Source organism: Hemicordylus capensis, chromosome 4 (assembly GCF_027244095.1).
Source record: "Hemicordylus capensis ecotype Gifberg chromosome 4, rHemCap1.1.pri, whole genome shotgun sequence".
Lineage (NCBI taxonomy): Eukaryota > Metazoa > Chordata > Lepidosauria > Squamata > Cordylidae > Hemicordylus > Hemicordylus capensis.
In genome coordinates, this window is record NC_069660.1 from 193,962,424 (window position 1) to 193,989,381 (window position 26,958).

The 26,958-nt window shown below is 42.9% G+C and overlaps 1 long non-coding RNA gene across 2 annotated transcripts in view; it reads right to left on the bottom strand.

Moving 5' to 3' along the window:
- Positions 1-2,710: 2,710 nt before the first annotated feature.
- Positions 2,711-26,958, bottom strand: part of LOC128322078 (uncharacterized) — a 37,913-nt gene continuing 13,665 nt past the window's right edge. The window contains exons 1-3 of one of the 2 annotated variants that reach the window (XR_008305509.1): positions 17,632-17,836; positions 14,921-15,117; positions 2,711-2,834 (exon numbers count right to left, since the gene is read on the bottom strand). This is a non-coding gene — a long non-coding RNA (uncharacterized LOC128322078). Of the gene's footprint in view, positions 2,835-14,920; positions 15,118-17,631; positions 17,837-26,958 lie in introns of those variants that run through there. The other variant, XR_008305510.1, reaches the window with a different exon arrangement.

Below are 26,958 nucleotides of genomic sequence, written 5' to 3' on the forward strand. Positions count from 1 at the left end.
ACTATTAAAACAGTAATTGCAGACTCACTCCCCCTGGCCCCAATCCCACACAGACAGATGTGCTCTTACCCCTGGACTTTGGGGCCAAAGTCCGCTGCCCCCCCCCCCAATCCTCTATAGTCTGTCCTGGGTGATGTGGGTTGTTCACTTAAGAACTTACATGTTAAAAAAATGTTACTTAACTTGCAGTGGGTGCAGGGGCGGGTGGGCTCCAAAGGCCTTTAGGTCCAGGCTCCAAAATTACCTAGGTGCATCTTTGCACATAGACTCACCCACAGAGCATTAGCCACAGCCCCACAAGTTAGGGGGCACACAGCCTGCCAGACAGATGGCAGCAATACAGGCTCTCACCACTAGGCAGCAGCCATCTCTGGGAAGCAGATATTAAGGTTTCTTCCTCCCTGCAAGGCTTCTGGTAAACTAACCCAATGGCAACAACAGATAGGGCTTTCCATGCCATCTCACCCTGAGGATACAGAGATTCGTGATTTGGTAAGGGAGAAGCAACAAAAAAATAAATTGTATGTGGATAAGAAACAGCGTGAGAAACAGTGAACTTTTATGTGCAGGGCCTTGTTCAAGTATGGCCTCCTTATAAAGTGAGAAAGGGGTGTTCCCAATAGTCTAGACCAAAACAAATAATTGAAATCCAAGGAGATTCTGTCATACTGCATGATGGAAAGAAACTGAACATTTTGAGACTTTCAAGCTTGCATATTATGAGAAAAGAAGGAAGGGAATCTGATCTCAAGAGAGGAACTGTAGAGGAATTTGATCTTTCCTCCAGTTTTGACCTCACTGATGAGGCTGATGAAAGTGATGAACAATCCTGTGTACCAGGGGAAAAAACCACTAAGAGCTCCTGTGCCAAAGACCCCAAGAATTAGGAGTGTGCGTGATGGGAGACCACTTAAAAGACTTTGCCGCCAAATTTTAATCAATTCAATTATGTTTGTGTTTAAGGGGAGGTATATTTTGTATTCTATTCAGTATCTTTTATGTTTTGTTGTTTAGAATTTTGTCCCAGTGGGTATCCTGTCGAAAGTGTGTATGTGCGGGCAGTAGGGGGGAGGTTCAAGAAGAAAAGGGAGGGAAGGGAGAAGGAGAAAGTGAGGTTGTTCCTGGGAAAAAAGTCTTAGTTAAGTAAACATAAGATTACTTTGTATTTATGAGAGAAGCAGCTATAAAACAGCAGGATAACTTCTACTGAACAATTTAAGCTAACACAGCCTGCATGATTTCCCTACATCTCTTTCAGCTTGCATTTCAGGTAAGGGGGCCTGGATACTTCTGATGCTGGGTGCTTGCAAGCCCAGCTGTGGCTTCAGTTCTACTACACTACAGAATAGATTTACTTTGATAACGCTGTTTGCCCTGAGATGGCCTGATTTTTCTGATTATTGTTATTAGATGTGTTTAAGTGCTACATTTCTCATTAATAAATCTAGTGAAAAGGCAAAGCTATATCCTTGGAGTTAATGTGAATTGTAAAATACACTTCTTTCCCAGTAAAGGGTCAGCTCTCCCATGATGTGCCTGGCAAGATATCTATTTCTAATACAAATAGAGTAAAACCCTTCAAGCAGAGGTAATAGCTCTGTAACATGGCAAACCCTGATCAGATCAAGGGTCTTAAATTGGGATCAGGTACTGCTGAAGCATAAGAGTCGCATAATACAATATAAACATTAGTCTGCAGGAGCCTGTCTCCAGGAATCTCACTTTTCCCTTCTCAATATTTCATCTGAGGTTTAAATAAAATGAGAGGGATGGATTTGGCAAACTAGGATTCTCAGAGGGTGGATGGTGTAAGATCCTCAGGGGATGCGACCACTCTGGGAAGAGAAGGTTCCAAGTTCCCTCCCTGGCTTCTCCAAGATAGGGCTGAGAGAGATTCCTGCCTGCAACCTTGGAAAAGTTGCTCCTAGTCTGCGTAGACAATACTGAGCTAGATGGACCAATGCTTTGATTTGGTATAAGGCAGCTTCCTATGTCCCTGTGTTCCTTGCTAGGGAGTGGAGCCACTCAAGGATTACTATAGTTGGCTCCTACAGAGATGTAGGATGTGGAGGGATCCTTTGAAAAAATTTCTCTGAAATTTCTCCTTGGCAGGGACTCTGAAAGTCAGAGAGAATTTCAGTTTCTCCTAGAGATGGACCCTGAAAACTCTGAAATCCAGAAAGAACTGGATTCCCAAGTATATTTCATTCCTAACAAGCTGAGATTCAACCATGTAAGGGACACTTTTCATGTGATATTTATGGTAAATATGCTCTGTGTGTCAGGTCATGGGTAACCCAAATCTATCTGTTTATTTTGAGAACTTGTATACCCTGCCTTCCCCCACAAACTGGCCCAAAGTGGCTTATGATAATAAGCAGAATATTGCAAAGATCCTTAAAAACTAAAAATTGTATTATCAATAAAAACATTGCTAAAAATAACAGCAGTAAACATTTTAAACAATAATATTTACAGTAGCAATAAGTGTTGTAAACACTTTAATTAAATTAAATTTATTACAATTGCAATGTTGTAAACCACCCAGATACTTTGTTGTAAACCACCCAGAGACTTGTGTTTTGGGCAGCAAATAAATAAATAAATAAAGGCAGAAACATGCTCAAACAGCAGCAGTAAAAAGCATCAGTAGCAGCAACTGGAACTGGAGAGTATATTCTTCTGCCAAGGGTCCTGGAGCTCCGCCACTGGGGGAAAATGGAGCCTGCACTGCATATGGTAGTATGTTCTGGATCAGACAAGGACATAAGACCAGGCTCCTAGGATGCATTCTCGGCCTGGCTCACAATCAGTTCAGAGTCTTTGTGTACCACCTGTCAATTGCAGGATTCAATATTCAAGTGTCCTGTATGCAGGAGCATGGCAAGGTTGGAGTGAGCCCTGGGACGAAAGTGACAATGGGCCCCTACTCCACCCACCGTCTTCTCCCTCCCACCCCCTGTGTCTTGGCTGTAGAAGTGTAAGTGTTAAGGACATAGTGAAAAGAAAAACATTCTCAGCATGCCCTTTCTCCCACTCCAGTACAAATAATATCATACACTCCCTACATATGCAGACACTTTCACATAGACACTTGCACATGAGCATTGCTCTGGCTCATGATTTTTTAATATAAATATGTACTACCCACATTTGCCAGCATGGTGTAGTGGTTAGAGTGCTGGACTAGGACCGGGGAGACCCAAGTTCAAATCCCCATTCAGCCATGATACTCGTTGGGTGCCTCTGGGCCAGTCACTTCTCTCTCAGTCTGACCTACTTGACAGGGTTGTTGTGAGGAGAAACTTAAGTATGTAGTACACCGCTCTGGGCTCCTTGGAGGAAGAGCGGGATGTAAAAAATGTTTTAAATAATTGTCTTTTTTGAAGCCAAGATTAGTTGTGCACTCAGGAGCCAACCATGTGGTAATAAATCAGGAAGGTAGGAGGAGAGTGAGCTGTCACCACCCAGTAGGCTTCCCTCCTTCAGGGATTCAGGAATGTTTGTCCTGCCCTGTTCAGGTATAGCTACACCCCTGCCTGTTCCATTGTGTGGCCAAGAGGGCTCTGTGACCTGAACATATGTAGTGAACAGCAACTCGCATGGATAGATCCAATCTCAGAACCTAAAGGACATTCAAGCCCAGCATCCCTGATATTGTGGGCCTCAACTGGTATATAAGGAAATGGTATCTAAGAAAATACCCTCCAAATAATGAATCTTGCTAGGTGAGATCCTCTGAACCATGTTTAATAGGAAACTAAGTCTGAATAGCCTTAAAACTGGTTGGTATAAATCACCAAAAATGTCTAGTTTATTGAGTATTCGGTTTCCATCAAATCACCTTCACACCCAAAAGGATAGTTAATTCTGTAATTGTAGATGTCATCTTTCACTCATCTAGGAGGGGATTATTTCATTACTTTTTCTTTTGTACTTGGAGTCTATTTATCTCTATTGAACAATGCTTAGATGATGAAATGGGAACATAATAAGGAAGGTTCTTGTCATATCACTGCTAAAACAGGAAGGATTGTGATTCTTTAAAACAATAGTTCTCTCTTAAGTAGCTATCCCCATCAACAACAGATAGCTTTTTAGCTTTATCTGTAACACACTTTGAAACTGAAACATAAGAACAGGCATTTCGGAAGAATTACTTGGCACAAAATGTCAGATCTCCAAGATAATACATTAATAAGCTAGCAAATTTTCTAGCGCACAAAAAAGAGAATTATTAAAGAATTCTAAGGATGACTGATGCTTAATGCCAGCATTCCTTAAAATCATCATGTTGTACCCTGTGATAAAAATAAATGATATTTTGTGAACTATTTAATTCCTGACTGACTGACTTAGAAGCTGTAGCACATTTTAAAGAGCAACCACATGAAAGTAAAAATAACATCTGTTAACTTATGTTTCTGCCTTAACATTTCCTTGCAAGCTCTGGGTGGATCACAGCAACTTTGCTAGAAATGCAATCTCTGTCACAGGGGTGGTTCAGATGATATAACAACTGGCTCGTCCTGAATGTGTTGGGCAGAGCATGGGCACTCACATCTCCCCCCACCTGCTGCTGTCTAATCAGGTGGAAGCAGTTCAGTTGATCTACCTCTAAAAGCATGGATTAATTACTACATTGATATACCTTTTAATTCACATATTTAGCGTAGTTTGGATGAATTGCCTCTGCACAGGGTGGCATACTGAGTGTGTGGGAGTTGTGCACCTCCACACTCTTACAATATGTGTTTATGACTGGCCTGCTCTCACTGAAGGTCTCACCATCACCATAATGAATAGCAATAGCAATAGCACTTACATTTATATACCGCTCTATAGCCGAAGCTCTCTAAGCGGTTTACAATGATTTAGCATATTGCCCCCAACATTCTGGGTACTCATTTTACCGACCTCGGAAGGATGGAAGGCTGAGTCAACCTTGAGCCCCTGGTCAGGATCGAACTTGTTACCTTCTGGTTACAGGGCAGCAGGCTCATAATAGGAGGGATCCCAGCATAGCGTAGTGGTTAGAGTGTTGGACTAGGACTGGGAAGACCCGAGTTCAAATCCACACTCAACCATGAAACTAACTGGGTGACTGTGGGCCAGTCACTTAACTCTCAGCCTAACTTACCTCACAGGGTTGTTGTGAGGATAAACATATCCGTGTATACCACACTGAGCTCCTCAGAGGAAGAGGGAGATATAAGTGTAAAAACGAACGAACGAATGAATGAATAATGAATGAAAACATATATTTTCCTTTAAAAAAATAAGTTGTTGCCAGAGCCAGATTTTGGGGTAGCTCAGAGAGCACCCTTCTATCTATACTACGTAGGAAGGCTATACAGTCCGAGACTGGGGGATCATAGTCCCTACAGTGAACCTTTCATCGCCTATGTTTGGCGATTCACAGCTGGTCACTCAGCATGAGCAAAACATGGGGCAACATACCCCAAGGTCAGAACAGCAAAAACTGGGACTTCCGGTTCCGACGCTGACTGAGCAAGACGCTTCTCTTTGATTCTCCAAGTCTCCGAGAGAAGACCTGCAGAAAGTAACTGGGGGGGACTTTATAACTACCCCCACCCCACTGGATTAAAGTGGGAGGTGTAAAAGACTCACCAGCCCGGAGATGTCAGCTCCTGTTGCGAAGGGGTGCGGGGAAGCCATGTTCCCCTCGCAGCAGTCGAACGACAAGTCTAGAGTCAAGGAGAGTTCTGCAGTGTGGAGTTCAGGCTGCCTGAAAACCAAGCTCAGAAGCGTTGCAATTTCTACTAAATGCCAATGAGGTAACAAAGGAATTTATTAAGAATCTCATTTAAAAGAACAAGGAAAATAACAACTTGCAAGAGAGCTCTCTCTACCCAACAATGTTTTCTGGCTGCTTTTGGATGCCAAGGTACGGTCGGGATACTATAGCTCTATACAGAGAGTGACTAAGACTTTATAAGTACATCTACAGAGAAAAAGAGCTATACCTCTCCAGTATTTTTTGAAGAAAGGGATGTCTAACGCCCACTCTAACCTTTATGTTTTCAAACGGCTACCAATCCTGTTGAAGTAATTTAAAGTGAACTAAATCTTGCCAAAGCTAGTCAAAGTAGCCCAAGATACTAAATTGTCAGTCCACAATTTCATTCTAAGATTAAAGATTCGACGTTGGACAACATGGAGGTGACTACAGCAAACTTCTGGGCATCTTATGATGTTTTCACGAGCATGAAGTATAGCTTCTACCTTCTTTTTGGTATAGTTGATTTTTAGTGCGAGTCTATAAATACGAACTTGAGGAAACCTGCGTCTACATAACAGAGTGAACAAACGGACATACTTTGAGTAAAGAAGAACTCAAAAGAGTTAAAGGGTGAATTGGATTCAAAGTGGAAACTATTCCTCCCCCTTTGAAGTTACAGGAGGGGTATATTGGCTAAAGAGTTAACCTTGTTGTAAACATCCAATTTGTTACTGTAGCCTTGTATATTAGAATGTCTAAGAATAAGAATACTCCAACTGGAACTCAAACCTATATGGCTAGAAGAATATCAGTGGGAACGATTCCCCAAGTGGAAAGGTCCACTGGTGAAATTTGGGAGCTGCTTCAAGCCATTAATAGTAAATTAGATACAAATAATGAAGTAGTACAGTCTATGGTTAATGATATGCAAACTCTTAAAGAGGATATACAACAGATAAAAGCAGATTCACAGGTCTTAAAGCAAGACATGTTGCAGTTGAATAAGGAAGTACAAGTGATGAAACAAGGGATCATAGACAATTCAAACAAATGTAACAACTTGGAAGAAATAAGTAAGAGAACGGTGGAGGATACTAAGCTAACTTCCAAAAAAGTAGAAGCTGTAAGCCAGGAGATAAAAGAATTGGAAAAGGAAAAGGAAGAGTTAGCCGACCAACTTGCAATGTTGCAAATGGTGCAGAGGGAAAGAATGCTCAGAATAAGGGGAATTCCAGAAAATACAACTCAAAATTTACCAGATGTTCTGACAAATGAATTAGCTGAACTCTTGCAGGTGGACATATTTAATATAGAAGGACTGGTTGAAGATGCCTACAGAGTAAACAGCACTTTTTCAGTCTCCCATAAAGTGCCTAGAGATTGTATAATTCAACTTAATTCCAAATCTACCCGAGATCGAATTATACAAGCCCATTTTCAATATAAATGGGAAATTAACGGGCAAATTATAATGGTGATGAAAGAAATCCCAAGGAGATTTCTTATGAAACAAAAAGAATATAAAGATTTGACTGATATTCTAAAACAAAACAAAATCCCCTTTAGATGGGAGTTCCCTCAAGGGGTTGCCTTTACCTTTAAAAATAAGAAATATAGACTAACCAAAGTCTTAAAAGTAAAACAATTTCTTCGTAGGTATAGGAACAATCTTCAGATCTCAGAGGACGTCCAAAACACACAAGGCGCTAAATAAGGGAGGAATTAGCAATATAAACAAATAGTCAGTATGGAAATGAAATTCTTTTCTTTAAATGTAAATGGCTTAAACATAAAAACAAAATGCCAAAAAATATTTCATGATTTGAGAAAAAGAAAATTGGATTTGATTTGCCTGCAGGAAGTGCATATAAGAAGGAGAGATAGAAAGTATTTACAAAACAAAGCACTAGGTCAGCAATTCAAAACCCTAGATATTAAGAAAAAAAGGGACATAGTTTTTTATATAAAAGACTTTTTAGAGCCAAAATTGTTATATAAAGATGATTATGGAAGAGTATTGGTGGTAGAGATAAAGGTTGGAGATTTAAAATACATAGTAGTGGGCATATATGCCCCTAATGAGGCAAAAGCAGAATTTTATAGAAAATTGGAAAAACAACTAACAGAGATAGATAGGCAACGGATTATATTAATGGGAGACGTTAATGGAATTGTCTCAACGCAGGCTGACAGAGATACAACAGACTTGAGGAAAAATGATGGGAAATTACCAAGAGCTTTTTTCAATATGGTTGAGCATTTTGGTTTACACGACATATGGAGAATCAAAAACTCAGATGCGAGGGAGTATACTTTCTTTTCAGATAGACACAAGATGCATATGAGAATAGACATGATTTGGGCCAATGTAGACGTGTTGATAACAATTGAAGATATCGATATATTGCCAAGAATATTTTCTGATCATAATCCTATAGAATTAAAGTGGAAAATTGGAATAAAGAAAAATTATCAATGGAAATTAAATGAGTCCCTTTTGAATCAATCTAAAGTTGTGAAAGTAGGTTTACAAAAACTTAGAGAATATTTTGAGATAAATTTAAAGGATGATCTACAAATGAAGACAATATGGGATGCAAGTAAGGTGGTGATGAGGGGTTTTTTTATTCAACAAAATGCATATTCGGGGGAAAAGAAACAAGAGAATAAGGATTTAATCCAGATCCAAATTAAAGATTTGGAAGGGAAACTGATTGGGAAAAAAGGTGATCAAACTTTAATTCAACACCTAAAGGTATTAAAACAGAAATACTCCATGTTGACGGTGGAGGAGATGGAAAGAAATCTAAATTTTTTAAAACAGAAATCTTTTGAACAGGCAAACAACCCGGGAAAATATTTGGCTTGGAAACTAAGAGTTGAACGGCAAAAGAACTATATAACGAGTCTGAGCACGTCCAGTGGTATTATTAACCAACAGTCAATGATTAAAAGAGGATTTTACAAAAACTATAAGGACTTTTATCAAAAAAGAAAGGCTGAGTTAAATAAAGTAGAACAATTTTTACAACTAAGAAACTTACCACAATTAAATTCTGAACAACGGGAAAAATTGAACTTTCCAATTTCCAATGAAGAAGTTAAGGATGCTATTAAGCGAGCAAAAGGGGGGAAATCGCCAGGGCCAGATGGGCTCCCAATTATATATTATAAAACCTTTAGTGAAGTATTGTCCCAACCATTACAATGGACAATGAATGAAATTATGATGAAGGGTTGGTTTCCTGAGTCATGGAGGCAGGCGACTATTACATTAATACCAAAACCCGGTCAAGATACATCTTTAGTTAAAAATTATAGACCAATCTCCCTGCTTAATAACGATTACAAACTATATGCTTCTATACTTGCTAAAAGAATGGAGGGGGTCTTAGTAGAGTTAATTCATGAAGATCAGGCGGGATTCTTACCTAAAAGGCAAATAAAGGATAATGTACGAAGCGTCTTGAATGTACTAGAATACTACGAAAAACATAACGATAAACAATTGGCCATGTTATTTTTGGATGCAGAGAAAGCATTCGATAATATCTCCTGGGAATTCATGAAAACTTTGGAAACTGTGGGATTTGGAGTTAATTACATAAGGGCGATTGGGTCTATATATTCTGAACAAAAAGCAAATATTAAGGTTAATGGAGAACTTACAGATTATTTTAGTATTCAAAAAGGTACTAGACAAGGCTGTCCCCTATCCCCATTATTGTTTATATTGGTTTTGGAAATTATGTGTAGGATGATAAGGGAAGAGACTAAAATACAAGGATTGACAATAGGGACACAAAGATATAAATTAAGAGCCTTTGCAGATGATATAGTGTTATTTTTACAAGATCCTTTAGAATCAATTGATACACTACTGGAGATATTAGAATCACATGGGAACCTGGCAGGGTTCTATATAAATAAAGACAAGACAAAGGTATTAACTGAAAACATGAACAAAGAAGACATTGAAATATTTGCTCTGAGATCCAGTTTTAAAGTGGAAAAAAAGGTAAATTATTTAGGAGTGACGCTTACCACAAACAATGCATTATTGTTTCAAAATAATTATATTAAAACTTGGAAAGAAATAAAGACGGACTTGAGCAGATGGAATAGATTGAATTTATCATTAAGTGGAAGAATTTCTGTTATTAAAATGAATGTTCTTCCTAAAATGTTATATCTCTTCCAGACAGTACCAATAATAAATTCAATGTCAATTTTCGTCCAATGGCACAAAGATGTAAGGAATTTTGTCTGGCAAGGCAAAAAACCAAGGATAAACATTAAAACCTAACAGATGATAGGAAGAGAGGAGGATTTGCACTACCAAATTTTAAGTTATATTTCGAAGCGATATGCCTAACCTGGATAAAAGAATGGGTTACATTAAAAAATCCAAGATTGTTGGATTTGGAAGGATTTGATTTAAGATTCGGGTGGCATGCATATTTCTTTTATGACAAGGTTAAAGTAAATAAAGAATTTTTAAATCATTATGTTAGAAAAAGTCTATATATTAGGGATGTGAAAAAAATTTCGGGCACAGAATGATCTGTGCCCGAAACGAACAATTTCGGGTGATTCAGGGCCGAATCGAATCACCCCCGATGTCCCCCGATATTTTTCGGGCACGAGCCAAATCACCCAAATTTCGGACCCGAAAAATTCGGGTGATTCGGTTCATGGTTGATTTTTGGCGATTTTTTGAAGTTTTAGTGACTTTGGGGCAGTTCGGGGGCATAGCATGGGATCTGGGCAAAAGGAGTGGGGTGGGGTGGTAGTGCCTAATGGGTGCAGGCTACCACCCCAATTTCAGGGGGATTGGGCAAAGGGCTGGTTTTTGGTAAATTTCTGAAATTTTCATGTCTTTGGGGCAGATTGGGGCAGAAAGTGGGGCCTAGGGCAGAATAGTGGGGTAGGGTGGTAGTGCCTAATGGGTGGAGGCTACCACCCCAATTTCAGGGGGTTTGGACAAAGGGGTAATTTTTTGAGAATTTTTTAAGTTTTAGTGACTTTGGGGTAGTTTGGGGGCAGAAAGTGGATCTGCCCCAAAAGAGTGGGGTGGGGTGGTAGTGCCTAATGGGTGGAGGCTACCACCCCAATTTCAGGGGGATTGGGCAGAGGGCTGATTTTTGGCAAATTTCTGAAATTTTCATGTCTTTGGGGCAGATTGGGGCAGAAAGTGGGGCCTGGGGTGGAATAGTGGGGTGGGGTGGTAGTGCCTAATGGGTGGAGGCTACCACCCCAATTTCAGGGGGTTTGGACAAGGGTGATTTTTTGAGAATTTTTGAAGTTTTAGTGACTTTGGGGCAGTTTGGGGGCAGAAAGTGGATCTGCCCCAAAAGAGTGGGGTGGGGTGGTAGTTCCTAATGGGTGGAGGCTACCACCCCAATTTCAGGGGGATTGGGCAGAGGGCTGATTTTTTGGGAATATTTGAAGTTTGGGTGTCTTTGGGGCAGATTGGGGGCAGAAAGTGGATCTGCCCCAAAGGAGTGGGGTGGGCTGGTAGATAGTGCCTAATGGGTGGAGGCTACCACCCATCCCCAATTTGAGAGTGATTGGGCAGAGGGGTGAATTTTGGTGAATTTATTTTTATGAGGTTTGTCTTCATAAGGTGAAGTGTGCTAAATTGATTACTTCCTCATATTATTCATAGTAATAGAGAGTGTGAAAAAGTGAAAGTGGGGTCATGAGAGTTGTCTAATTGAAAAAAAATCTCATTTGCTATGATACAATGAGAAGAGGTGTGAATTCTCATTGTATCATAGCAAATGAGATTTTTTTTCAATTAGACAACTCTCATGACCCCACTTTCACTTTTTCACACTCTCTATTACTATGAATAATATGAGGAAGTAATCAATTTAGCACACTTCACCTTATGAAGACAAACCTCATAAAAATAAATTCACCAAAATTCACCCCTCTGCCCAATCACTCTTAAATTGGGGATGGGTGGTAGCCTCCACCCATTAGGCACTATCTACCAGCCCACCCCACTCCTTTGGGGCAGATCCACTTTCTGCCCCCAATCTGCCCCAAAGACACCCAAACTTCAAATATTCCCAAAAAATCAGCCCTCTGCCCAATCCCCCTGAAATTGGGGTGGTAGCCTCCATCCATTAGGAACTACCATCCCACCCCACACTTTTGGGGCAGATCCACTTTCTGCCCCCAAACTGCCCCAAAGTCACTAAAACTTCAAAAATTCTCAAAAAATCACCCTTGTCCAAACCCCCTGAAATTGGGGTGGTAGCCTCCACCCATTAGGCACTACCACCCCACCCCACTCTTCCGCCCCAGACCCCACTTTCTGCCCCAATCTGCCCCAAAGACATGAAAAATTCAGAAATTTCCCAAAAATCACCCCTTTGCCCAATCCCCCTGAAATTGGGGTGTTAGTCTGCACCCATTAGGCACTACCACCCCACCCCACTCTTTTTGCCCAGATCCCATGCTATGCCCCTGAACTGCCCCAAAGTCACTAAAACTTCAAATATTCACCAAAAATCAGCTCTTTGCCCAATCCCCCTGAAATTAGGGTGGTAGCTTCCACCCATTAGGCACTACCACCCCACCCCAAAATTTTGCCCCTGGGCCCTTTCCCCCCCAAATCAATTCAGATTCAGATTCGGGTTAAATCCGAATCCGAACCAAATCAAGGGTGATTCGGGTGGCCCATATTCGAGCACAAAACAGAACAGGGGTGATTCGGTTCGGGTCCCGAACCGAATCACCGAAAATCCGAATTGCACACCCCTAAAATCTCATTTGCTATCATAGAATCCACACTCAGAATACCTCAGAAACAACAGAACCCTGTACGCCATGGGTTAGGAACCCATGGGGGTGGTTGGCACCCTATGTGCACTACACCACCACTCGCTCTGGGCCATCCCAGCACCCCCCAAGTGCACTTATGGGGCTGCTGAAAGCTCCATTATATTATAACTTATGAGCACTACACCACCACTCGCTCTGGGCCATCCCAGCACCCCCCAAGTGCACTTATGGGGCTGCTGAAAGCTCCATTATATTATAACTTGTGAGGAAAAACCTTAAAGACGTGTAAATTTCAACAATTAACCAAAAATCAGCCCTCTGCCCAAATCCTTTGAAAAAATTCAGGTAGCTTCCTTGCCCCTACCCGGCACTACCACCAACCCCACACCGCTCTAGGCCACCCCTTTCCCCCCGACGTGAAGCGATACACCCTCCATTATACCTAATGGGGGAAAACCTTAAAAATGCGTAAACTTCAGAAATTCACCAAAAATCAGCCCTCTGCCCAATCACTCTGCAATTGGGGTGGTAGCCTCCACCCATTAGGCACTACCACCCCACCCCACTCTTTTGGCACGTTATGCCCTCGATCTGCCCCAAAGACACTAAAACTTCAAAAATTCACCAAAAACCAGCCCTTTGCCCAATCCCCCTGACATTTGGGTGGTAGCCTCCACCCATTGGGCACTACCACCCCACCCCTCTATTTTGCCCCTGTGACCCATTTTTTAATCCGAATCAATTCGGATTTGGATTAATTCGGATCCGAATCGAATCAGTGGTGATTCAGATGGGCCATATTCGGATACAGAACAGAACAGGGGTGTTTCGGTTTGGATCCGAATCAAAACACCGAAAATCCGAATTGCACACCCCTAATAGCCATCATGGCCAATATCCATTGCTAAACCTATCCTCCTGTTAGGTATCAGGAGTCTCAAACCAGTTACCCTAGCAGCAGGGCTCAAGCACCTTATTCCTACACAACCACAGCAGTGTCCAGGTAGAGAGAATTAATATCTAATGCCTAGCCAGAGCTGTATGTTGCAATGTTGGGGAAATGTCAGGAACATTTCGGGACCTGAGAGCACATGTTCCTGGAGGGCATGTCATTCAAACCCACCCAAGCCTGGTTTCTGCGCCATGCTACCAAGATTCTCCTGACTTCTGTCCAACTTCTGTAACCAGGTTTTGAAGTTAGGTAGACAAAGTCAGGAGAATCTCAGTAACACATTGTGGAAACTGGACTTGGTGGGCTTGGACAACATGCCCACTGAGAGCATGTACTCCCACATCCGGATATTTCCCTAACTTCTTTACTTTGCAGCAATCCTGCAAGGCTGCCTCATTTAAGTTATTCCAGGCTTGGTCACTCAGTCTGAGCAACATCATTCATTAGAGAATAATTTTGCCTCCTTCTGCCTCATTCAGTACTCGACCCCAGACTTGCCTTGAATACATCTTCTGTATCCCCCATCAACTTCACTGGATGATCTCCTGTTCTATTATAATGATAGAGAGGGGGGAAACCCTCTCCAAATTCTCCATATCCATCACAATTTTATAAATCTCTATCATGTGCCTCTCAGTTGTCTTTTTAGATTGTTGTTGTTGTTTGTTGTTAAAGCTCCAACACTTCAGTCTTTACTTCCAGGGAAGGAAGACTGTAATAAAGTTTCTTGAGCTTTCACCTCAAACTCCTAGATGTTGCAGGCAGAACTTTCCTTTTCTTAGAGAAACATTTCCCCCCCTAAAGTACACAATCTATAATTAAAGCAATTCCTTTCATTCTGTTATTATATTAATGCTTTTCACTAATACATTCAACATGAAGGCCTTACTCCATTCCCCTTGTTTTTATAATTGAACACATATATTACAAGGGGTTTGGGCTAATCCGTGCAGTCTTTTCATAGGTTGATACTGTTGCATTTCTTTCATTCAACCGCCCAACTAATCAGTGCTTAAGTTCAAAATAAGTTCATAGATATTTGGGGGTTGCGCATGTGTGACTGTGATTAGTTTTTATAATTATCCCTTTATGTTCCAGCAGATTTGGTCATGTGCACAAAAGGAAAGCAGAGGTGTCCAATTCCTAGAGAAATGCCTCAACAAATAAAGTTGAGGTTTAAAATACAATAGGAATTACTCTAGCCAGACTTTTACATACAGCCTATGATTCAGCTAATATAATACAATTATGGGTATGCATTCAAAAGCAGGGGCAGGGCCTCACTTTGGGAAAACATAGCAGTTTAATAAGTTCATGCAGGTGCCCATCAAGCAAGGGGAGCCATTTTAAGGCTGCATTTATAGAGAGGTCGCCACCAGGTTTTGGAAACGCCTGCTTAGAATGCAAACTTTGGCAGCTTATAACCTTACCTTAACAATGAAGTGAGCATTAGGCTTCCCTTAGTTCTTCTATGGCTCAGATTTTAACCCTCCCTTCTTCTCACTCATCAGTGCATGCAGTTACATAGCGGCTGTTCCAGTTATGATGATGATAGTGGCAACAGAGAAGAGGACTCTGTATTTCTCCCTCTTCCTCCTCTCTCTGTCACTCCACCCTTCTGTGGTGCCTGGAAAAAATATAAAGAATTATAGGCAGGTGACTCTAGGAAAACTTCCTTTCCCAGTGCTGAAGATGCCAAGAAATGAGAGGAGGGAGAAAAAGCAGGAGGGAGAGGAAGGGAGATAGAGATCTCTACCTGCCACTGTGGCCATTGTTCTGTAGAGGAGGAGTGGGGGTGGAGAGAGATGCATAGCACATATTGCAGCTGCTACTGCCACTGCAAGAGCCATTAGGTAAGGAGATTGGGGGTTCTTGTGGGGCAACTTATGAGCAAGCTGAGAACTCTCTCTTTTTAACAGTATTTTCTATTTTTGATTGTAATTGCCAGTATCAGTACCAACTGCTGGGGGAGCTCACTCGTCACTACAATTACATTCACCTTGAAATGGTGATACCTTGCCACTAACAGCGAAGTAGGGATGAACCCAGAGTGTTTCGGTGCCTCTTCGGTGAGGCGCCTAAACGCTTCGGCTCTCTGGCACCAAAACCCTTTGATGCGGGCCAAGGGGTTTCCTTTAGAGGAGGTGGGCAGGTCCTACCTATCCATCCTCCAAGCATCCACCACTCCGCGCCGCCCCACCATGGCGCTATTCAACTGGAAATAACTCAGTGCAAGCAGCAGCTTGTGCTGCTTTCCCCATTAAAACACCACGCCGTGGCAACGGGATGTTTCCCCAGCATCCCTCACGTAGTGTTGACATGTAAATGACATCGGCTCATGTGCCAGCGCCATTTACGTGCCGACACCATGCAAGGTATTCTGGGGAAGCATCCCACTGCCGCAGCATGGCATTATAAAGGGGAAAGTGGAACAACCTGCCGCTTGCATGGAGGTATTTCTGGTTGAACAGTGCCGTGGTGGGGCAGTGCTGGGTGGCAGGGGCTTGGAGGATGGGCAGGTAGGACCTGCCCGCCTCCTCTTAAGGGACACCCTTACAGCTCTTGGGATGGCACTGAAATGTTCACTACACATCCCTACAGCAAGCGTTGGGGACGAGGAGAAATAGAGATGGATGTGCATGCAAAAGAGCTTGGGGAGAGGTAGGCATGTGCAAGAGGAACAGAGACAGGAAATGGGGGTGGAGGAAGAGAGACATCATGAGAGATGTCCACTGCACTAGAATATATTGGCCAGTGGTCTAAATGGTAACACAGAGACAGTTCCACGTTGTTAAATTCCCTCCCTAAATGTGTTTGCCTGACACCCCCTCACTTCTTTTCAGCAGCAGGCAAAGGCCAGACTATCCTCTCAGGCTTTTAGTGGTGCCTGATGACTTGTATGGCATCTGTTTCCCCTTTTAATTTTACTCACTGGCTTTTTGTTATTATTGAAAAATATAATCTGCTGCTTTGCTTTTTAATTTGTTTTATTGTAAATTTTCCTGCATTTGTAAGACATCTGTGAGAAAGCAGGATATAACTTCTGAAATAACGAAGGTGTTGTGGTGATAATGATGCCTCTGTCAATTACTGACTGAGCTTAGAGATAGATGGATGTCTCTGCTTCCATCCCATCTGAATGCTACTCATTGCCCTTTTAACTTCCATTCAGCTTTCTTCCACTAAAGATCCAAATTTTCCCCATCACCACCCACCCCGATGCAAAAGTATTTCCCATCCAAACAGTTGATGCAATAATATGTTGCAAAATGCATATTTAAATTCCGCAAGTGTATTGGATGCATAGAATCTGTAGTAACATCTGAACTGCAAAGCATCTGATTTGCTGGGGAGGCAAAGGAATCTGGAACCATGTGTCCCATCACAAATTCTGGCAAGAGAATTTCCTCATTAGCATCCCTACTAGATGAGTTGCCCAGACTTCCCAGACAGGTGGAAAAGATCAAACAAGTCTTTCTGGTTTCTACTGGCTGAATTACACTTATGCTATAGAGCAGGCCTGCACAACTCAAATGACCTGGTGGGCCAAAACCACCGGTGACTTGGTTCATGGGGGCCGAGGTCAATTCTTAGGGTGCTGATTATTAGAGTAACACTTAATATCAATCAATCAAATTAAATCAAATTAAAGTAAAATTAATTAAAAATGAATTTAATCAAAATTTAACTTTTGACATTCTAGCAGGCCAAGATTAATTTAAATTAATATGAAGTAAGTTGAATTAAAAGTCATTTTAATAATATAAATATTATACAATCTGTACAAAATACATAATAAAATGCATTGTTCTTCCTAACCACCTCTGCCAAATCATCACACATAACATGGAACACTTTTAAGGGGTGGGAAATATGAGAAGCTCTTCTCATAATTTTGGAAAAGAAGGGAGAAGTGGAAAGAAAGATGAAAAGGATGGGGCAGGAGGCTTGGCTTGAGAGAGATGCACAGGCAAGGGTCCTTGAGCAGTAGGAACGACCATCGCTACAGGCCCTGAGTTGCTATGGGAGCCACCGCCGCCAACGCCTGGGAGAGAGGGAAGAAGGACCACCCCTGGCTCACCCCCACCCCCCACAGCCATCCCCCGGCCGTGCAGCAGCAGAAATTTAAAGAAAAATTAACCTTTCCTTGGCCTCCTCTTTGCACACCCGGCAGGCCTTCTCGGCACCTCGCTCACTGCCGCTTTCTCTCCCTGCCGCTGTTTCTCCGCCCGCCCGCTTCTCTGTCCCGCCACCTCCTCTCACCGGCATGGCCCTTTCGTTGTTGCCTTTCTGGGCTGCTGGCACTGAGAACCCATCCAGCTTGCCGGCAGACGGCTCCACAAGGTTTCCTCTAGTGGCTTCTTCCTTCCCTGCGTGGCTTCCAGTGTGGGTTGCTGCCGCCCGCCACCATTTTCTTCCCCATTCAGCCCCAGAAGTAGCTATGGAAGTCTCACCTCTCGCGAGATTTCAGCCCTTCTCACAGCCCATCTCGTGAGATTTCCGGCCCTTCTCCCGAGATTTCCACAATACATTTAGAAAGAATGGCAGACACGTCCGAGAAATTATTATGGAGGTTTGGATCGGGAGGGAGGGAGGCAGGCGGGCGGGCAGTTGGGGGACAAGCAGAATGGCCCCACGGGCCAAGAAAAAAGGCCTCACGGGCCGCATGCAGCCCGCGGGCCGTATGTTGTGCAGGCCTGCTATAGAGGGTCACAGTAGGTAGAAGGGCATAGGGAAGAAATGCTGCACTGTGGTGAGACTCAAATTCATAGGAAGAAAACATGAGAATGGTTAAGGAATTAGTAGCAAAAACAGAGGCCTAGAAATGAATAGCTTAGTACCTGAGAATGCAAGAAGCAGAGGAGCCTAGGAAGGAGGGTAGATAGAAGAAATTATCCACTGGAATGAAGAGTAATATAAGCCTCCTTCAGATGTGATTTTTAAAAGGATGGTTTACAGGCAAACTTAGTTATATGTGGATCTGCTACTTGCTGTTTCACATTTCCACAGGCGTCAAATAGACACCTGACCTCCTTATCCACAGATATGAAAGGATTAAAACCCACATATCCTCAGTTCCTAGAAGGCTGGAAATAACCATGGAGGTCCTATCCGGCCATCATTTTGTCTGCAGAAGCAATTTTGTGGGTCATTTTGTAAAAAAATAAAAATAAAAAATTGGAAACAATCTGTGATATTTTGGGTCTTTTTGGAACCATTGGGACTTGCAGGGGTAGGGGCATTGCTGGATGCCACAAGACTTGCAGAGCATGGTAGGACACTTTATATGGCCCATTTTCCCCTTTTAAAAATCTTTTAAACACATTATTAAGAGTCTAGCAACCTAACCCATGGATCCCATAGACTCAGTGCCTCATTATCCACAGTTTCATTACCCACAGTAATGTGTAGGAATGAAAACCCCATAGATAATGAGGTCCACATGTACTTATATACACTGTCCAAAGTGAGAATGGAAGTCTCCCCCACCACCCCACTGCATCTTGATTATTCCTCCTCACTCCCTCTCTCATGCCACTCATGCTGATAGTGTTATCTGCAAAGGGCTACAGAAGATCAGAGACAGGAATTTAAGGAAAGGAAAACAGAGAGAGAAAATGAGCAGAAAGAAGAAGAGCTATGTGTGTCCAGGAACTGACAAAGAGAGGCATGCTGAGGGCAGGTTCACTTGACCCACTGCAAGTCAGTAAGCCAGTAACATGTTGGTAAAATGTCAGTACAGGAGAGTGCACTCTTCTGGCGGGCATGAAGACTTAACCTGCCCAAGTCTAGTTCTTGTGCCACATTACTTACATTCAACCAACATTCTCTGCCCAATTTCAAATGTGGTCTTGTGTCCTGACATTTTACTGGCTGCCTGATTTGCAGCAGGTCATGTGAGCCCACCCTGAAGTTCACATGCTGATTGGAAATAATCAGCCAAATCACCCCTCTGGGTTTCAACCATCCTTATTTAATTATTTCACAAAGTGCTGTCTGTTGGATTCTCGCCTTGGCCAGGCCTGCACAGCTTGTGGATCATTTTGTAAAATGCCAGATTCAGCCTATCCAGCCACATATTATAGCTTGCCAAGTCTTTGATCCCACCACTGTATTTGCTGCCTAGTCAAGCAGTAAAAACAGGAGATTTCTCAAAACCCCTGATGGGCTGCCATATACGGTTTGTGGACTGCAGTCAACTAGGTGCATCACGTTATGGAGGCCCACTCTAGGAGGCAGTACAAAAGAGGCCACTTTGTGAGATAATTAAATATGGAAAATTAGCCTTGAAGAAAGCTTTTATAGCAGAAACATTTCAATAAACTCTTTCCCAGCCCCTGTGAAAAGCTCCTTCCTTGGGCATCTCTGGATATATCTTGCTTCTTTCTGATGCAAGCTTTGCCTTTTCTACTGAGCCCGAGTACACGTACTTGCAATGCAGTTTCAGAGTGTATGGCTTACACACCTTAAACTATGTGTGATAGGTTACTTGCAGAAAGCAATCCCAGCACTTGTTTGCCTTAATGCACTGCCTGACACATGACATTCACTGTGAACCTGCAGGATCTAAATTGTGAAAATAGGCATCTATATTGTTAGAATGGAACTTTTTTTTGGTTTTGTTTTCTTTTGTTTTGTTTGCTATGTTCAGGCTCTAAAATCTTTAAATTGATGTGTTTCTTCCACACTGGCAGAGAATGACCTTACTTGTTTAACCTCAATCTGCAGTGTGACAGATTGCAGCAAGTCCGACACATTGGACTGTACAAATGCATTTGTGGGTGATGTGAAAGTAGGGTATGGTCTGCCTGTACAGTAGAAAATATTTACTTTTCTTTCTGTGTGCAAAATAATTTGTAACATAAGTGCAGCAGAACTAAGACGGCCACACGTCTTTGACTAAATGTTCTTAGCAAGAAACGGATGCATTCAATAGGAATAAGCTGGCATCTATGAGGACCACTGAGCAAATAAACTTGACCAAGTGTTGCATGCAGCAGAGTTGCTTTAATACTTTCTGTGCTGTAGTGAATGAGTTCTTAACCCTGGGTCGGGGTGGTGTGAGGTGATGGCCTCAGGAGGCAAGTGAGCCATGGGCAACCTGCTCCACACTCTAGTGCAGGCATCAGAGGTGTGGGTGGGGCCAGTGGGAGAAAGGATCAGTTAGGGAATGGGGTAGCATCAGTGCAAGCTCCCACCAAGAGACATGGCTAAAAAGAAGGTGCAGGACCCAGGCACGTAACGATGATCGGGCAAGGGGAGACAGTTGTCTGGGGGCCCCACAGCTTAGGGGGCACCCGAGAGACATGTCACGTGCCTCCCCCACCCAGCGCTGGCCCCAGCTTCCTCGATTAAGTGTATTTTTAAAAAATGATTTTAAAAAATTCCACCTTTATTCTGGAGCGCCGTATTTCCTGCCTGCTGCTGCCTCCACCCACCCTCCACCCTTTTGCCTACTTCTGTGGCTGACGGGGCTCCTCCTCTTTCCCCACCCATTGGCTGCTGCTGGTGCAGAGAAACGTGCATGCTCAGCTGCTGCTGCTGCCTAGCGCGTGCTGCCGAGGAAGGAAGAGGAGGTCGCCACTGGAAGTGGAGGTCCCCCACTCTCCTTCCCCCTCCCTGCCCGCATGGTTCCCCATTCTCCTTTCCCCTCCCTGGCCACCCACATGGTCCTTGCTTTCCTCTCCCGCCCACATGGTCCCCGAGTCCTCGATTTTCCCTGCCCGCCCATCCGCATGGCTGCCTCTCCATGGCCGCGGTTCCTGGCCGGGCTGGCTTTCCTCCTCCTGGCCCGTGCTTTGCCCGCCCGCCTGGTCCCCGCTTTGTGCCGCCCGCCCACTCCCCGCTTTGTGCCGCCTGTCCGCCCAGTCCCCGCTTTGTGCCGCCCGCCTGTCCGCCTGGTCCCCGCTTTGTGCCACCTGCCCGCCCAGTCCCCGCTTTGTGCTGCCCGCCCGCTCCCCGCTTTGTGCCGCCCGCCCGCTCCCCGCTTTGTGCCGCCTGTCCGCCCAGTCCCCGCTTTGTGGTAGGCGGTGATGGCAGGTGGGGGGGCCCATTTTAAAATCTTGTTTCTGGGCCCCCTCCAACCTTGTTACGCCCCTGGCAGGACCGTTCATTGTTGTTTGCCTCAAGTGACAAATGGCAACAAGCTGTCATTGCTTTGGGTCCCCAGATGATGTTGGACTACGGTTTTCCATCATCCTCGGCCACAATGGCCTTTGGCTATGGGAGGTGCAGTTCAACAGCATCTTAGACCCCAAGTTTGGGTACCTCTGCTGTAGTGAATAAAGTGCTGATCTCTGACATGGGTGACCACTTGGTTCAAGTCCAACATCTACCATAAGCTCATAGTAAAGTGATTATTTATTGCCATCACTGTCTTTAAAATTGGGAATTGCAGCAAAGACTTAAAGGAGTTTGAAATTCAAGTATGCTTTGAGACATATTAAAAATAGCAGTTCCTGGGTTCTGTCTTTTTGCCACCCTCTAGAATGGCTAAGGTGAGGGTGAGCTTGGTTCTCCACTGGGGCAGATCCAGCAGGAAATTACAAGAGGTGCCACAGGATTTTTTAAAATGTTTTAAGAAAGACAAAGTGTGCTGGTAGGCACTCATCATCGTCGTCGTCGTCATCATCATCACTCTTGTGTGCAGCAAGCACCACAAAATCAAATTGGGGAAATATATGAGCATTTATAGAAAGAATTTAATTTAACTTATTGATTGGTTATGACAGAATCCAGATGACTTGTTTGAAGCTACTTTAACAATGAAAAATAATTTGAAAAGTCATCTACATATAGTATGGCTGGGTGTACGAAATGAAACAATAAATTGTCAGCAAATGAACAGTCTCACAGCCTAGTAATACAAGTGATTTCTTGCCTTCAACGAGTGCTCAAAAGCCTCCTTCCTTGTGTGCCTAGGTGTTCTCATCTCTCAACTTTGTTGTTCCTGAGCCTTTTATCCCCTCACCCCACCCCACAGATTAGCGAATAAATCTTTGTATAAATCTTTGCCACCCAGAGAACAATTTGTTGTGGGTTGGCTAACAAAACATTTATTTATTTATTTATTTATTATTATTATTAGTAGTAGTAGTAGTAGTAGTAGTAGTCACTTTCCACATATACACCACCAATTTCTCAGCCTTACTCCCCACCCATTCATTTTGCCCTTTCTCAATCATGCAGCATCCTCTATGCATGTCTATTCAGAATTAAGTCCTATTGAGTCCAATGGGATTTAAATACTTATGTATGTAAGTATGTATAGGATGAGGATCCCTAGAACACAGTTCCTGTTTAAAAAAATTTTTTAATTGTAAACCACCCAGAGACCCAAGTTTTGGGCAGTATATAAAAATAATAACTAACTAACTAACTACTGTAACAAACGAACGAACGAACGAACTAATGAACTAACTAACTAACTAAACCTGGTTTAAATCAGAATTCCCTCCATGCTTTCTCGTTTCCTCTTATAGGAAAAGCAATAACCAGATTTAAACCAGGAGATTTAAACAGGGAGTATATTATAGGGAGCTTCACCCTAATCATACTTACATGAGAGTAAATCCCATTGGACTCAACAGGACTTAATTTAGAGTAGGCATGCATAGGTGGATATTTCACATGTGACTAGAAGTGTGAGCGCTATAAGATATTCCCCTCAAGGGATGAAGCCGCTCTGGGAAGAGCAGAAGGTTCCAAGTTCCCTCCCTGGCTACTCCAAGATAGGGCTGAGAGAGATTCCTGCCTGCAACCTTGGAGAAGCCGCTGCCAGTCTGTGAAGACAATACTGAGCTAGATAAACCAATAGTCTGACTTGGTATATGGCAGCTTCCTATGTTCCTATGAAGGAGGAAATAAAGCAAAGGCTAAATGATTTAGCCTTTGCTGTGTAAACCACCCAGACATGGACGTAGCATCCATTGGAAAATGGGGGATGGGGCCCCCAAGGCCAGCACCCCTTGCCCACGAGTTGCCCTCTTGTTCTCCTACTTTCCTGGCCCCGGGCGAGGTAAGCAACTTGCTATGTGTCTGCCCACCAAGCAGCTGCTTCCGCCTTCCGTGCTTGTGCATTCCATGGCAGAGCAGAGAGGAGAGAGGACCAGGCAGCAAGCAATTATGTGCTGTCTCTGCCTGGCTCAGTCGAGGGGTGCGGAATGGAGCAGGAGCCATGGGGAGAAACAGCCCCTGGGTAAGCTCGCTATGCCCCTGCACCCAGAGATGGAAGTTTGGGGCGGTGTACAAAGATAAATACAAAAATATGATTTGGAATATAGAATAAGGCTGGGAAGGTGGTGGTGAGGATTTGGCCTGGAGTGTGCTTTTCAAGTTGAACTCCCTCTCCACCCTCTTCTTCCTCTCTTCTCCCCCTCACCCGCCGCCATTTCCCTTTTGCCTGGAGCAGCAGAGCAGAAGCAAACCAAAGGGTCCAGCACTGAATGACAGCAGCTCTCCTCTCCCACATTCAAAAACGACAATCCTTCTTGCCTCGGTAGGCCAACACCTGCTCTGCAGGAGGGCCATAGTTGGCCTTGGCTTATATCCCTGGTTTATATCCTCCTCCTAGGATTATTCTCTTAAAATGACTCACACTACAACTTAACACAGTATACAAAGCAGTAAAACCATGCAGCCTTGTATTGTAAAACAAGCACCTTAAAATGGAAGAATACAAAGCAAGTATAACATTATTCCAGGACTTGCCAAGTAAATTTGCAAGCTGTCTCATTTCATCTTCGTAGGAGAAAAGGACCATTTTCATGATCATTTGAAAGCTGAACTTGCTAGGCAGGCTGCTCTGAGCAAAGAGTTCCTGGTTGCCCCAGGTGAAAAGGCCATTAATCTTGTCACCACTTGTTACACTGTAGACAGCAGCGGCACTCATAGCAGTGTTAGCAAGCTTAGCAAGTCATTGCAGGTGAGAACTCTAGTGGGTTAGCCATGGAGGTGGCAGGTAATCCGGAGGTGGGGGAGAACAGAGGAGGGAAGGCAGGTGAGCAGGGTTGGGAAGGCAAGTGAGGGTCCCTCAGCAGCCGCTCTTCTCAGGGCTGCCCAGGGCGCTTGTGTTCTTTGAACAAATCCACCTGCTCACAGTTACACCTCTCGCTGACACATTTTGGTCATAGTTGAAGAAGTAGAAATGTGGCCATCTTGACAGATATTGTGGATGTTAGGGACAGGAGATGCATTTTGCCTTCACTTCTCACTTGGTGGTGCCCTGTAATACACCCCTTTAGTGTCATTTATTTTTATGTGAAAGAGTGCTGATTTTGCAGCTTAGTTGCAATAGGGATATAACTACCCCCATCACCACCCCAAAACTGGATGGCCTGACATGCACTGATGGAGTGAAAGCAATTTTATCCCTGTGAGCTTTAGGGATGTCTTTTAACTGATTAGACTGTAGCGCCCTGCATACATTATCCTTACTTTTGATCTGAACGCAGGGTGAGGGGAGTGGAAGCACACCCAAATGCCAATGGCTACAATACCAATGCTTCCCTGGCCCACACCCCCGAATTTATAGACATTCAGCACTTGTTTGCAGAGGCAAGTGCTAAATGTGGGGAAAGTTCCTCCACATAATTGGGAAAACCTTCTGGTCATGGAGAGGAACTCGCACCAGCCTTCAGCACCTACATCTGTAGGCAAGCACTGAACATGAGGGTGTTCAGGGTGCTTTGGACAGGTAGCACGTCAATATGGGGTGTGTGGCTAGCCAGTATGCTTCCATTCCCTGCTTGCTGGGCATTGGTTTAGACTCAATGCCTCAACAGACTTATGTCATAAAAACATTACATTTCTTCACTTTTACTGGCTAAGATATGTTTTAAACTGTCATTCTGCATTTTATAATTTTTTATTGTATGTTGTTGGTCAGTGCAATTGGATTTTGTTTTGAATGCTCTTCTTTACAGTGGAAAAGAGGGATAAAAGTACTTAGAAACAAACAAACCAAGAAACAGGGTGTGGTATTTATGCACCCTCAGAATCAGTGAGATAACAGTTAGTGGCAGATAAATGAGTAGAATTTGAAAATTCTAGAGGATAATAAACTGAGACTTTAGATGCCATTGCAAATGAAGACAGAGATATTCATGTAAATAGACTGGCCTATAACAAAAGTTGTTTTGTTTTTATCTGCTTCTATATTTATTACAGAGAGAAGGAAAGAAGAGGTCTGGATATTCAGACATATTAATATTTGGTTGCAATTGCCACATAAAAATTGATCTTGCACAGCAGAATCAAGTTTCCTCCAAAGAACGAAAACAAAAAACCAAAAAAAACATCCTTTTCTGTGATAAACACAAGCCAGTTTATTGTATGTTTGGGGCCAAAAACAGAGATGAATGTCTTAAAACATCTGTTCTCTATGAAATACCAATTACCTTCCTACACTGCAAAGTGTAAAATAGCTTTAATTGTTTGCACACCTACCTGGGAGTAGGAGCCATGATCACAATAGGACTTACTTCTGAGTATACATACATATGATTGTGCTGCATGTTTATAAAAAGTAGTTCTAGGTCCCTTCACCAGTTTACAGGGCAGAATAGAGAAAGAATTCTTACTTGAAGCTAGATCCCTAGATCCTGCTTTGGAATAGTCTATTTACAGCCATAACTACAAATGTTATAGATTGCACACTGGCCTCTGCTCACACAGATAAGGCTGAGAAAACTGTTGTGTTTCCATCAAAGAACACAAAGGAAATGATAAAACCTTTGAAAAGAACCTGTTGCCTGCATCACAGCTGAAAAGTACAAAATGTTTTATATATAACAATGAAAAAAGCATCAAAGAACTTTCCTTCCACACTGTAATGTCTTATCTGTGTATTTGAAACATCATTAAGGTAGATTTCATCAATGAGATCACATAAAGAAATAAAAGTTACCACCATTACCATTAATGTTAACTAGAGTGTGGTAACAGATGTTAAATATGTATGCAAAGATAAACTAAGTGGTTGCATCTGAAGTTCATGCCTATCTTATAGATTCATTTCCAGACCAAATGATTTGCAGCAGATCTGACAGAATTCACTATGCAGAAATTCAAAAGGCAAGTACTACCAAGATAGATTATTATGTCCCAACACAATAGGGATGTACAAAAAGTTTCAACATTGAAAAGGGCCTTTTCATGTGTTTCAAGTCTGAAACAAAATGCCTTTTAAATAAGGGGCCCTGTTTTGAGCACAGAACAAAAGACTCCCATTTCAGTTCAAAACATGTTTTGAGCACCATTTTGGAGGCCTGGTTTTCCTTTCCTTTGGTTTTCTGGCACTGGCCTCTGATTGGCTTGCAATCTTCTTGCTGCTTGGTTGGCTTGTTATCATCAAATCAAGAGTTGTCATATCTACAGTACCCAGAGGGCCAGTTCAAATGATCCTTTAAAAAAAAAAAAAACCCTACATCTGTTGGGGTTTTTTTATACCCACTTGGAAAACAGATTC